This window comes from Cynocephalus volans, chromosome 4 (genome assembly GCF_027409185.1).
Source record: "Cynocephalus volans isolate mCynVol1 chromosome 4, mCynVol1.pri, whole genome shotgun sequence".
Taxonomy (NCBI): domain Eukaryota; kingdom Metazoa; phylum Chordata; class Mammalia; order Dermoptera; family Cynocephalidae; genus Cynocephalus; species Cynocephalus volans.
In genome coordinates, this window is record NC_084463.1 from 71,734,624 (window position 1) to 71,748,705 (window position 14,082).

The 14,082-nt window shown below is 37.3% G+C and overlaps 1 pseudogene; it reads left to right on the top strand.

The window, feature by feature from the left end:
• Nucleotides 1–1,794: 1,794 nt before the first annotated feature.
• On the top strand, nt 1,795–12,803 carry LOC134376196 (macrophage metalloelastase-like; annotated as a pseudogene).
• Nucleotides 12,804–14,082: the final 1,279 nt, after the last annotated feature.

A 14,082-nucleotide genomic window follows, 5' to 3' on the forward strand; every position in this document is an offset into this window, starting at 1 on the left:
TCGAACTCTACACAAACTTTTTTATCCCAGAGTTGAAAAGTGTGAACCTTCATGCTGCCAACTCTAGACAATTTGAGAGGATGGAAAAGTTTGCCTCTGGAGTCTCTCTATGCAGGCACCTCATTGGAATTAAGCTTCAGGTCAGATGGCTGAAGATATCAAGTTATAGAATCAAGATCCAAGCCTGTACAATACATAGAACAAACATAGACCTATCATGATGTTACGAATTTTTCCTTGCTAAATATGTAATCTCTGTATCAAAGTTCTCTAGGGAACTAGATTCAGCATAGAATTTATCATTCCTAAGAAAAAGATTTTATTTATCTAATCTGTTTTATTTAATTTTTAAAAATGATTTCATCTACAATGAATGTGATAAAAGTATTGTAGTAAAATAGAGAATACTAAGCTTTGTTGAAATATATTTTAAGTAATCGTTATATTTTAGGTAGTTGGTATTTTATTTACAAAGACTTATTATGCAGGCTGGGTGGAAGTAAAAGCTGATTTATAATTTTGAAGAAATGTACTCTGAATTGCCTAAATGAATAAGGGGTTAGATGATAATTATTTGCATGTTCTTGAGAAAATAAAAAAAAAAATGATATCACCTGTTACTCACTCAAAGGATTTTATACTCCCAGACCCTGGCATAATGGCTTTATAAAGAGAGATATTTAAGGAACATGTAGTAAACAGGAACGGAGTAGACTGAGTTAAACCATGCAGGACAAGTTTACAATGAAGTTCCTTTTATTGATACTGGTCCTGCAGGTCACTGTTTCTGGAGCTGTTTCTCTGACCACCTCTACAAGCCTGAGAGAAGATGATGTGTAATTTGGCTGAAGTGAATATTGACAATATAGTATTGATCTAGCATAATTTTTGTCTTTAAGATGTATTGAATTGACCTATTTTGAAAAGCACTAGTTGAAAACTTGTCTTGGAGACTGTTTGCTTTCAGTATTGAATTTTTCTTTGCCAAAGAAGAATATTTTTTTTAAAAGGTATTGGTTTTGAAAGAGTATTATGAAATTGGAGAGTAAATTTGTTCCTGCTACTAAAAAGGGTTTGTCAATGCATGTGAGTTCAATATCATTGGAGTTCACTTCTGTTATGGTATTTTACATTAATCACTGAATGCCAGTTAATAATCTGAGATTTGAACAATGGCCTGACCAATTTAAACCACTTCAGGTCACCATGATAATAGAACAATACCTCCTTTACCCTTGCTCATCCCATATATTTCTTCATAAGCATTTTCTAATATACGGATTTTTCTTTTCATTCTTAATTTCTTTTTCCTAATTAAAGGAGTTTGATCTCCCTATTTACTAAGATTATTTTATTTTTGAATTTTTAATAGTTCTCCAATTAGTTTAGCTTTGGGTTTCTGAGGAAGAAATTTTTATCCTAGCTTAAATTAATAAATTATGCATGCTGACAAAGATTTTGCTGCTTATTGAATAGCGTGGTATACTAGATGCTAAATTCATTTTTAAAGAATTTGAAGAAGCGGAAACATAAACTGTGGCCACTAGGCTGTCAGGAATAAACCTTGTTAATCATTTACGACACGTCTTTGGTAGCATAGATAATTCAGATTTTTTTCTCATTATAATTAGTTGTCCAAAGAACAATAATGTAAGCAGTGATTAAGATGTTCAGAATTCCCTCTACCCCCAAAAAATGTTCAAAATTCCCGGCTCAAAAGCATGAGTGCACAGTTGAGATATATATGCAGAGCTCCCAACAAGAACTTTATAATGCATAATTTTGCATTACTAAATGTATTTTTTCCTGTGGTACTTGAGAACATTTTATGGGCTTGAGGTGGAGAGAATGCCAATCACAAAAAATGGAAGTCAATAGAAATTTTGAGGAAAAAATCCAGAAAATGCAGCAGTTCTTGGGCTAAAAGTGACTGGGCAACTGGACACATCTACTCCAGAGACAATGCACACACGTCAGTATGGAGTGTCCGACGTGCAGCCTTTCAGTACATTTGCAGGGAGGCTGTTATGGCATAAACATTCTGTCACCTACAGGTAATGAAGGTGTATGTCACCATGTATTTTTCTACTTTGCCATAGGTCTGACTTCTAGAAACCTGGCCACTTGGATATAGCCCTAAATCTGGAAGTAGATAAGGAGCCTCCCTGAATTAATGGCCTCCTTTAATTGTTACCATCATCTCTGTATTATAATTCATTATCTCTAGAAGAGAGGATCGTTTACTCAAGGAAGAGTTGTTTGGCTTGCCAGTTCCAGAACAGAAAAGAAAACCTGCCAATACCACATGTCCTCACTCATAAGTGGGAGCCCAGAGAGAAGGAAGGAAGGAAAGAAAGACCACAGTGGTGTGTTGGACTTGCAGAGGGAGAGAACAGACCTAGGGTTGCTGGGGTGGGGAGCTTTGGGGGGACGGAGGGTATTGGGGACAGGTGGGTGGGGGACACAGGGAATAATTGCAATTTGAGGTGGTGGGCATGCTGATAGCATTGATTCGCTCACCACATCTCTGACACAGGTGCTGACAGTCAGCTCTGTGCTCCATGAATATGTATAATCAATTAAACAAAAAGAAAAGCTGCCAATAAAGCACAATAAAGCTTAACCTGCTATAAATAAGACACAGGAGAAAGTTTATATACAGTAGTGAAGATCGATAAATGTAGAAGTCTAGGAGCAGGAACAAAAGTAATAAGCTTCTTTTTTTTTTTTTTTTTTTTTTGTCTTTTTCGTGACCGGCACTCAGCCAGTGAATGCACCGGCCATTGCCATGTAGGATCCGAACCCGCGGCGGCAGGAGCGTCGTAATAAGCTTCTATAGAAGTAATCATCTCTCAGTCATGACCTGTAAGTCATAAATGAAAAGAAATTAATTTAGATTGTTGTTATGTAGTAAGCTGTCCAAGGAAAATTGCTTCTGTACATAATGAAGCAAATTTTTCTTATCTGGACTCTTGATAAAAAGATTCATTCTCCAATGGTGCTAGCAAAAATGAAGTCTTGTGATAAGACAAAATTAACACATGGTTTCCATATGAATTTATCCCTCTCTTTGCTGAAGAATCAACAATTACACTCCTGACATGAAGGTGAGGATGTTAATGATGTCATTCAGAAAGCTTTCCAAGTACTGAGTGACGTGACCCCCTGAAATTTATACACAATGACGAAGGTGAGGCTGACATTATGATACTTTTTGCATTTGGAGATAAGGAACTTGGACTTCATCTGTGTCATTTGGCAGGATCTATAGCATGGGTAGAGATCTAATTCTCTTTCCTTTATTAAAAAATCATGGAGACTTCAGTGCTTTTGATGGCAGGGGTGGAGTCCTGGCCCATGCTGCTGTACCTGGAGCTGGTCCCAGAGGAGATGCACATTTTGATGAGAATGAAGATTGGAATTGAAATTCCAATGGTCAACAAAAAGCCAAGCAAATAAAAAACAAAAACAACAAAAACCCTAAGGATTTCCAGATTATATGCTAATTTTGAAAGACTACACATTGACAAAACATTATGGAATGGAAAATTTTAATATGATTATAATCAGTCTAAATCAAATTTAATACTTTGTGTGAGTTTCAATTTCTCCCTCTATAAACTGAGGATATTGAACTAGATATCTTAAAGATCAGCTCTGAGACTTTATGAGCTATAATCTAGCTCATTAACATAAATTCTGAGAAACCTTACATCGCAATATGGAAAGGTAAAAGTTCTTATTTAAGTGATAAGTTTGTGATAGTGAAATCCATAAACTCAAAAGTAAACACAGACACTGACTCTGTATGTACCAACAATCATTGGATTAGATGGTCATATGTGTGATTCATAATCTGCTGACAATTTCTTAGATACATAGTGACACAGAAAGATAAAGTTATAGAGAATTGAAAGATCCCTATAGAGAAACACAAGATGATCATGTATTTCACTGCTTTACCCTTTGGGTTGGTTTCCTCTTAGGTGTAAAACTGTTCCTTGTTGCTGTTCATGAGATTGGCCATTCCTTGGGTCTTGACCATTCTGATGATTCAAGAGCCATAATGTTCCCCTCCTACAGATATATTGACCCCAGCACCTTACACCTTTCTGCTGATGACATAAGTGACATTCAGTCCTTCTATGGTGAGCTGAATTTCCTTATTGTTTGCCATATGAAAACATCTACTCTTATGAATACTTAATCACATCTACATTTAAATGAAACTTTTACATCTGTCTTTTTTGAGCCCAAGGGAACCAGTGAGGGAGGCAGCACAGATCTTATCTTCATTTTACAGATGAGGACAAGAGACCTAGATGTTAATATCAGAGCCAGAGGCAGAACCTCAGGCCTCAAGTCTGGTTTTCTTTCTATCCAGACACCATTGCCCAATTAAAAAGATGGCGTACAGAGAAATGTAACTGGAAAAGGGAAGTCAAAGTGCTCAGATTTTTATGCTCCATGATATTGCAAACATACAGACAGAAAAATCCTTACTGTAATCTTCCTATGAATATTGTAGAAATCTTAAATTGATTTTGATGCAATTTTTATCAAGAATATTGACTGTTTTGATGATTCTTTTCTTCAAAGGTAGGTGGAATCATTTTCATTTGTAACCAATATTAAAGGCTCTGTCGTTAATTTTTCTTTTTTTTTTGTCAGAGAGTAGAAAAATATGATGGAAAATGAAGTAAAATTTAGAGTTGATTCTGTAGGCAATGGAGAGTTCTTGAAGATTTTGAAGCAGGAGAGTAGTGTGGTTACTTTTTGTTTTAACTGGAAACTGGTGTGTAGACAATGGATTTGCAGTAGGAATATGGGCTGGAATCAGAAGACAGGAAGCAGAGAAGGTAGACTATTTTAAACACAGATAAAAATGGTGAAGTCTGGAACTCAGGCTGTGAAAGAGTGCCAGTGAAAAAGACTTGATTTCTTGATTGCAGAGAAGAGAATTCCAGGATGATTTCTATCCTGGAACACAAATTTAAGCAAATATTGATGGGGGCAGGGGGGACAGTGGGGAAGATTAATACTTGGTAGGTAGGACAGACATTCCCCATTTTTGAGATGATAAAATTGAGTCACGTGAGGTTACGTGACTTCCTTTAGGTTACGAAACTAGTGAATGGGTTGTGGGGCCAGACTAGAGCCTTGGATTCCAAGCTCCAGGGTATTCCATACCCCAGATTGCCTGTTACAGTCATTGTTGCTATCAAAGAATTGATTGGAATCCTTTCCTCGTGGTGCTCCTACGCAGACACCCACGGAACACGTGAAGAGAATGGAAACACTAAGTGCTTTCACCGGTCCCTTCCACTCACATTTCATGGTTCTTGAGTCACTTCAGTTTTTCACATGTGTGAAATGTCTTTCATATCAGGTGTTTCTGGTGGACATTTCCTGAGAGACCAAAGACGAATGTTAATCTAATTTCTTTCTTACAGCCCATCTTGCCATCTGGCATTCAAGCTACTTGTGAAATTGCAGCCAGAAGTCAAGTGCATCTGTTGAAAGGTAATTACAGTGTTTAATTTTTCCCTTTAGACTACTTCAAGGAAGAGAACAAATTATGAAAATATTACTACGTTTTATAAAATCAACAACAACAACACAACAAAAAACCTTCTAGGTTTTATTCATGGTGGCTCTGAACTGTAAGCTAAACTAACATAAACACCTCAGGAATATATACAACTTTGGGGAAATGTTTGTAACATATAAGATGGGAATACTTATGAAGAAACATATGGGACCATAGGAGATAGACAGTGAAAGCATGGGCTGGCCAATGGGCTTAGTTGGTCACAGTGCACACATTATAACACAAGGTCAGGTGTTTGGATCCCAGTACTTGCCAGCTGCCAAAAATAAAATGAAATAAATAAAAACCAGCCATCCATTTTGGAACGTTGGGAAAAGATTAATGCTGTTTGTACTGAGTCATGATATTTATTACTCTTTCTGTATAATTCTAATGTACCACTTTTCTTTGTCTTCACAGATTTCAAGTACTAGTTAATTATCAATTTAAGACCACAGCCAAACTATCCCAAGAGCAGATGTTCTCTGGGCTTCCCTGACTCTGTGAAAAAAATTGATGCAGCTGTTTTTAAGCCACTTTTTCATAAGACCTCCTTCTTTGTAGATGACCGATATTGAATGGTTAGTAATCTGGCTCTTAAGATTTGTGAAGCAAGAATGCAATGTGGTTTTCTGGAAAGCAGTTTTTCTATGCAAGTTCCCAGAGATCTTTCACCTTAATGGGAGAGAGATCAAGAGAACATAGGACTGAAATAATTATTGTCAGCTTGGTTCTTTTCTCTGTATTTTTAGTTTCTGATATAAGAGATAGTACTCGCATTGGAGTATAATGTCCTTTTTAAAAAATTCTATCTTTATTTTTTCTTAACATTAATTAACACATGGTAATTATACATACTTCTGGGGTACAATCTGATATTTTGATACTTACATATGTCGTATAATAATTGGGAGTGTAGTTAATGTATCAGTTACCTCACACATTTGTCACTTCTTTGTGGCAAAACATTCAAAAGCCTCTCCCCTACTATTGCGTAATATATAGAACTTTTTTGAGTGGCAGGGGGCAGCTGGCTAGTACAGGGATCTGAACCCATGACCTTTGTGTTAAAACATGGTGCACTCACCAACTGAGATACCCGGCCAGCCCCAAAAACTTAACTGTCAACCACAGTCACCCTACCGTGCAATAGAACATCAGAACTTTTCCTCCTATCTAACTGGAATTTTGTACCTGTTGGCCAACCTCTCCCTGTTTTCCCTCCCCCATTCCCTTCCCAATCTCTCTGCCTCTATAATATCTACACTGCGTTTTTAAAAAGGAACACTTTAAATAAAATGTTATTAATCATAGTAGACACACACTGGGAAATAGGGCGATAGCTGGATGAGATTTAGAAGTTAGTCTACAGTCAGTTTGGAGGGTGTGTGGGTTTCCAGACTCCTTTCCATAATCACTGGACTCAAAAGGCAAAACGAGGAAACCATCCTCTGAGTGACAGGAGATCCTGCACGGTCTTCCCTGGCAGGAAATTAGGTAGTCAGGGGAGGACAGGAGCTCATCTGAGTGTCCGTCTCCTTTGTTTCAAGTGTCTAAATTTTGAGGGAGGACAGGATCCTCTCTACCCTCTTCTGAGAAAACAAGTCATTTCTCAGATCTTTGTGTGGTTGACATGAGGCATAATAAACTGTGTTAGGGAGGTTATATTAAAGCACTATTTTTTTCTTGATCATTTAAATTCAACATCTAATTCCCATTGAATACCATGTTCTTACGACTTGTCCACCAACCCTTAGCTCTGCTTGAGAGACAAAAATTTTGAATTGAGCAAATAAGACTTTCTAGAGAGCTCCCAAATGGCTGCTGTTTCTCATGGTCTGCCATTATTGACATTAGCATTTCAACTCTGACCAGTGGCTCTATTTACTTTTCTGCTCCCGCCTGGCCCAGGATTCCTCTTTCCCTAAAGGCCAGTTGGGCAGTGCTACTAAGCAAGCAATAAATACTTGGAGAACTAAATTGAAATTGCTACTTGGAACTCTTTTCACCTGCTGATAAAAGAGAATTTGGAGGAGAAACTGGAACCTGACTCTACATCCAGGACATGATAAAGGGTATATTTTGAATTTCTCTCTGACATGTATGTTTAAAACCCTTTGGCTCCCTGACTTTTAAACCTTGCCCCTTCTACTGTCTTCTGGGGGCAAATGGTTGTGTTTGTTTCAGTGGAAAGCTTTGAAAAGAAGGCAATGACAGGCAGCTGAGTAATTGGTCAGGGGGAACCTGTGATCCAGCCAAGTCTCCTTTGGTGCTAAAATCTGCAAAGCAGGACCAGGCACTGGTGAAAGCCTAGTGAGATAGTGGGGAAAAGCTTACTTAGAGACAGGAAGCCCAGGTTTGGAATCTGACAGGGACTTAAAATTAATAAGTGAACTGTTTAGGTACTTGGTTTTCTTCTTCAGTACAGTTAAAACCCTTTTGGGAAGAGCCTTTCAGGAGAGAAGATGGGTTTGTGGTTCATGTCCTGAAATGTATTTTCTGATTGCATTTCTGCTCCTTGTTTCTTTGCTCAGGTATGATGAGAGGACACATTCCATAGACCCCAGTTAACCCAAATGAATACCAAGCACTTCTCAGGAACTGGGCCTAAAATTGATGCAGTTTTCTATTTTAAATGTAAGTAGTTTAGAAAACTATGAAAATACTGGAAATTCCATTTTAAAACACTATAAAGCCTCCAAGATCAGCTAGTGGACCTCCAAATTGGAAAGGCATAGGACTCTGCTGTTATCCTAGGGCCATGCAGGGAAAATTCACATTCTCCTTGGCTCAGAACAGACAGGCCAGAAGAATGAGCAGGGGCCGGTGGCACCAATGGTGTACGCCTAGGGTGGTCTGGCAGGCAGGGGGACTGTGATTGTTGCCACTTCTCATGTGTCTGAGCCTCTGGAATTTCCTGTGACCATATCAGCTGTGTGGTGTGTGTGAGTCAGCGTGTGGCAGCCAGGACTCACGCCTGTGGTAGCCTGCAGCCTTGTCCTTCTTGCTACCTTGCGTTCTTGACATTTCTTTCAGTCCCTACTACCCTCCTAGGCCCTCTGGACTGGGGCTGCGGGTGGGAGGAGAGAAGCTTGAGTTTGTGTTGTGAATGTCTTCAAGCAAGGTCAGCCAAAGCAAACTCGTTCATTGGGCCAAGATATTTTGGTTTTTATGATTCCCCCAGTGTCTTTTCCTCCATCAAGTCCCCCATGTACTCCACCTGGGCCTATATCCAGTGTCTTGAATCCTTCACCTGGAGTATGACTGGCTGTAGGCAGATATCTGGGAACAGAATACACATCCAAAGGTCCCCAACATTTATATTCTTAAATCACATCTCATCTGATCTAGATAAGCTATAAAAACAGATCTATGTTTTTTAAAGAAACACAAGAGGAGAATTAAACAATTTAATTTGGTTTAATTTTTAAGACACTAATATTTCTTCCAAGGTTTTAACAAATTTGACTATGATTTTCTATTTTGTTATATCACCAGAAGACTGAAAAGCAACAGCTGGTTTGGTTGTTAGCAATTGTGTAATTAATGGTATTTTCCAATTTACTTCAGTTTAATGAGTATTTATTTCATACGTGGTATGTTTTCAGTGTACCACTACATACTGATAAAATAAGGCGACATCTACAAGCCATAAATTAATGATTGTATAGGTAAATGATTATACCAAACATATAATATTTTGAATTTTGAATATCCTCATTGTCAATTTTTGCTTGACTCTATTATTAAGTTTGAAAATAGATGCCTTCAAAGGCCAGGGGACTACCTTCTGAAGAATGCTTTGGTTAACATTTTTGCACTGAGAAATTATAATTATTTCTGGGTTTACTCCAATTAAGTATCTGTACTTTTTGCTCAAATACAAATTTTCAAAGAAAGTATTTGATTTTAATATATTTTCTTGAAAAGCAGAATGTGCATTTTGAAAATAACTCTGGACATCCTCCTAAACAAAACAAGTCTCTCTGTGTCTGTACCAAGGAGTGAATAGAAATATGGCAACTAGGAAAAGGAAAAAGCTTAGATTTCGTTTGGTCGCTTGTGTAAAGCCACCTGTACCCTTGGTCTCAAGACAAGAAAACATTCTGTGGACTGCTTATGACCTCGAGGAGTTTCTGCAGTGCATGAGCGTGAGACAGGAGAAGGAGGGATGAAATGGGAACTTCCCACTCTGGCAAAATTTGCAGCTCAAGTGTCACAGTGTGGGCCATGTAATTGCTGTGTGACATTGACAAGCTATTAAATTTAGGCTTTCTGAAATTTAGAAGTAAATTGTAGTGGTTCCCATCTCATATGTTTTGTGGTAAAAAAACAAAAACAAAACCACAATGCTTGATGAGCACATCATCCTGGTAGAATGGTCTGTCTTGTTTCAATTTTCTCCACTACCTTGACATATATTTCTCCTATGTTCTCTATTGTGTACATTGTAGAGTACTCACTAATAGCTTATGGGTTTGTGGAACGCTTCTAGTTTTCAATTTAATGGCAGATCATTGCTCAAGGTCCAAGAAACAGTTAAGCTCATTTCAGGTCAGATGATCATTTTTGACCAGTTGATGAGCTTAAATCAGGGAGAAAAATGAGAATCCGTAAGAATCTAAATGGTCCTTTGTCCTTCATTCCTTAGATCCGTTATCAACTCAAGCAAGTGCTGCTTCAGCATACTGCTCCTAGAGTTGTTTTTGCAAAGAGTAGAATCAAGACAACCATGAAAATGTTATTCCCCACAGGAAACTAGATGCTAGATTTCCTCCAAAAGGAGAAACTTCCCTACAATATCAGCATTAAAAGAAAATTGAATGGTAACTGCATTGTCTTTGGCCTTAAGTAATTCGGAAGGAAACAGTTTCTCCTAAATAATGACTGAATTATAACAAAAACACAACATTCACCACTCTCACTATCATGAGTGTTCATGAGAAATACCTTCCAAGATTTAAATCACGAACTTTTCCTCCTTCTACTTCTGTGTTATATTTTCAAATTTTAGCAAACAATTCTTTGTAATGTTAATCATGTGCCAGGCACTGTTCTAAGTGCTCCACTAAAATAAAATAGAATATTAAATAAAGTAAATAAAAATAACTAATTAATCTTCATTACCTACTTGAGATAAATACTGTGATCCTCATTTTTTACATGAGGAGACTGAGGCATCGGGAGTTCAACTAAGTTGCCCAAGGTCACAGAACCTCAGAGCTCACGGCAGGCAGCCTGATCCCAGAATCTATGTTATTAACTGCCACAAAATTCTGCCTTTCCAATTCATACAATTAAAAAAAAAATGATGTCAAAATTCCTGTAAATCCACTCTACAAACCTATACATTTTTACTTGACTTTTAAATTAAAAATTTTTTAAATTTCCTAAGAGTTCTCTGTGCATCCAGTCTGGGGAAAATTGTTTTTCTCTGGGAAAGAGAGTACTGTCATCTTGCTGATGTCAGGAAAAAATATCCAAGACTTGGAAGTTACAGGTGTCTTTACAAGGTCATGCTGGACATTGTCTAGCAAGTCTTTTGGAATATCACCGATTTTTTGAGGGTGTGCACTTTTGAATTTCCATCAACTAGGCAATTTTATAACTCTATAAGGATAGAAATAGTAGAAAACTGATAGTCATGCAAATAATTCTTTTCTATAGCAATGCAAATAATTCTTACCTATTAGAGATACAGTTGATTCATGCCTGGTAGAAGAGATACATCAAACATTGCATTTTATTGCCACATAAGATATTAACTTATTTACATCATTAGAAAATTTATTTCAGCATTTCTTACCACATATAAATATGTTCTTCAACCCCTACTTTGAGCTGATTTCCTCATTCGTTAGTGGTTTTAATATCTTTAACAATTCATTTTATATTTGCACAAAGTCATGCTTTTAACTTTTTGAAAATTATACTTAGAAAATTAAGACTAGATGCAGTGGAGAACAACTATTAGGCTTTTGCATTTGTCCATGTAAGAATACAGAAAACCAGAATTATAGTCTTGCAGAGGACACGTTATTAGAGTGTGGTACTGACAACACCAAGGTCCAGAGTTAGATCCCTATACTGGCTAGTTACCAGAAAACCCTACTATACATACTGTTGGAGAGAGCAGATGTGAACAGCAGTAAGAAAAAGAATTAATAAGGGTTGGTGACTGCTTCGCATGTGGGGTATGACTGAAAAGAAATGACATCGTATAATTTTTAAGCATCTGGTTTAAGAAGTGATCTCAAATAAAAAATAGAGAAGAAAAAGCAGGTTGTAGACATGGTGGTGTGTTTGTGGAATGGAAATAATTGGGTCTGTTGTACCTGGGGAGCCTTAAGTCATCCAGCTGGGGGTGTCTAGAGGTAACAGGCCAGGACCAAGGCCCAGCAAAGTGGTCTGGACTAGAAAGTAAAGTGTTCTTCAGTGCATAAATGGAAGGTGAGCTGGTCAGTTATCTCAGTTGGTTAGAGCATGGTGCAGATAACATCAAGGTCTGGGGTCTGGGGTTCAACCTCTGTACTGTCCAGGGGAAAAAAAAAGGAGGTGAAAGGTCACAATTTAGAGGTTAATGGGATTCCTAGGAGAAACGTAGGTAACAGTCTTTCCAATATGTCTTTTCTGTGGGGTGATTTCTAGATTACAGCATTATTGTATTAGAATAAAAAAGTATTACAACAAGATCATAATGTCATAATGTACCAAAGAAAAATCATTGTGCTTACTCATGCAAGAAAACTCCCAGCCCATGAGGATTAAAATCTAAGTTTCTTGTCTTTTTTGTATTGGTATATGAATATAACATTCCAGAATTATTTTTGTTTCTGGCCATATTGGAGTAACTAGTACTGGGTTTTTGTTCCTGGTGTGATTAGCTCTTAAACTGGAAAAAATGGGTGGAACAGTTGGTTCCATTCATTGGGGACCAGGCAGTGTAGGAAATGGTCCAGGGAAGAAGAGAAACAAATGATTCCAGCCCCCAAATCTTCCCTGCTTTCTACCTGTAGGCAATTTCCAGAACCCAGCACAGGGAAGGGAACCAGCAGAACACAGTGGTCTCACTGAGCTGAGAAGACACATTAAAGCTCAGGAGCTGCAGGTGGCTGTAAAGTGCAGGGAAGAGCATGGAAGGGGCGAGAGCTCCAGAGACAGCCCTCCCGAGAACGGGGACAAGAGTCCCCTTGAGTCAGCTGATGAAAACTAAGCTGCATGTGCACCTCCAGGGAGCTGGAAACGAAGCAATTTCCAGACATTCCACAGGGCTGGGAGAGGTTTGAGTTCCATCCAGCCAGAGTGATAAGATATCATTGAACCTCTGAGGTCCTTGATGGTAAGGCTCTATTAGCCCTGGCTAAAAACTGCACTAGACCTACCCTGAAAAAGATTAACATCCACCTTTGAGAAGATCAAGCTGATCTACAAATTACTTAACTGCCTGCCAAAACTAAACACTTGTTAGAGAACAAAACAAAAATATCTATTTTTTTTTATTCCAAAGAGAAAGAATAAAACAGAAAATCTAAACACATGACATTCTAACATTCTCAGTGTCTAGAATCCCTTAAACATTTACTGGACATGCGAAGTAAAAAAATGTGACCCATAAGAAGGAGGAAAATTAGTCAATATAATCAGATGCAGAAATGACAGAGATAAAATTGGCAGAACAAAAGGACTTTCATACTGTTATAAATATTTTCAAGAATTTAATAAAAAAACATGAACATAGTATGAATAGAAGTGAAAAACATGAAAAAGTAGCAATGGATATAGAGCTGAAAAATGCAATATGAGAAAGAAAGAATAAGCTGATTGGAGGTGGTAGCAATTTAGACACTATGGAAGTAAAAAAATCAGTAAAATTAAATATAATTACATACATGTATATATATGTACATACATATATAGTCTTAGTGATCTGTGGAACAATCTCAGACAGTATATATAATTGATATTTCAAAAGGAAGAGAGTCAAAAAATATATGAAAAAATAATGACAAATTTTTTTTTTTTAATTTGATGAACACTCTAAACTTAAGAAGCTTAATAATCTCAAGCAGGGTCAACACAAAGAAAACCACAATAGGGCACTTCATAAACAAATTGTTCAAAACCCAAGATAAAGGCAAAAGTCATGGAAACAACCAGAGGGAAAAAACCCTAATACATCTAAATTACATTAACTACAGAATTCTTGTCAGAAATGATTGGATCAAAAGACAATTACGGATATATTTAATATGTTGAAAGAAAAATAAAGACATTATCAACCTAAAATTCTATATCTAGTGAAAATAACTTGCAAAAATGAAAATCAATGCAGACTTAGTCAGACAAGCAGGAGGTGAGAGAACTTATGGCCTGAAGACACGCAGTACAGGAAATGTTAAAGGAAGTTCTTCAGCTGAGGGGAAAATGACAGCAAAATGTAATATGCCAACAGAAGAAAATGAAGAACATTATGATTGTTAAATACATAGGTA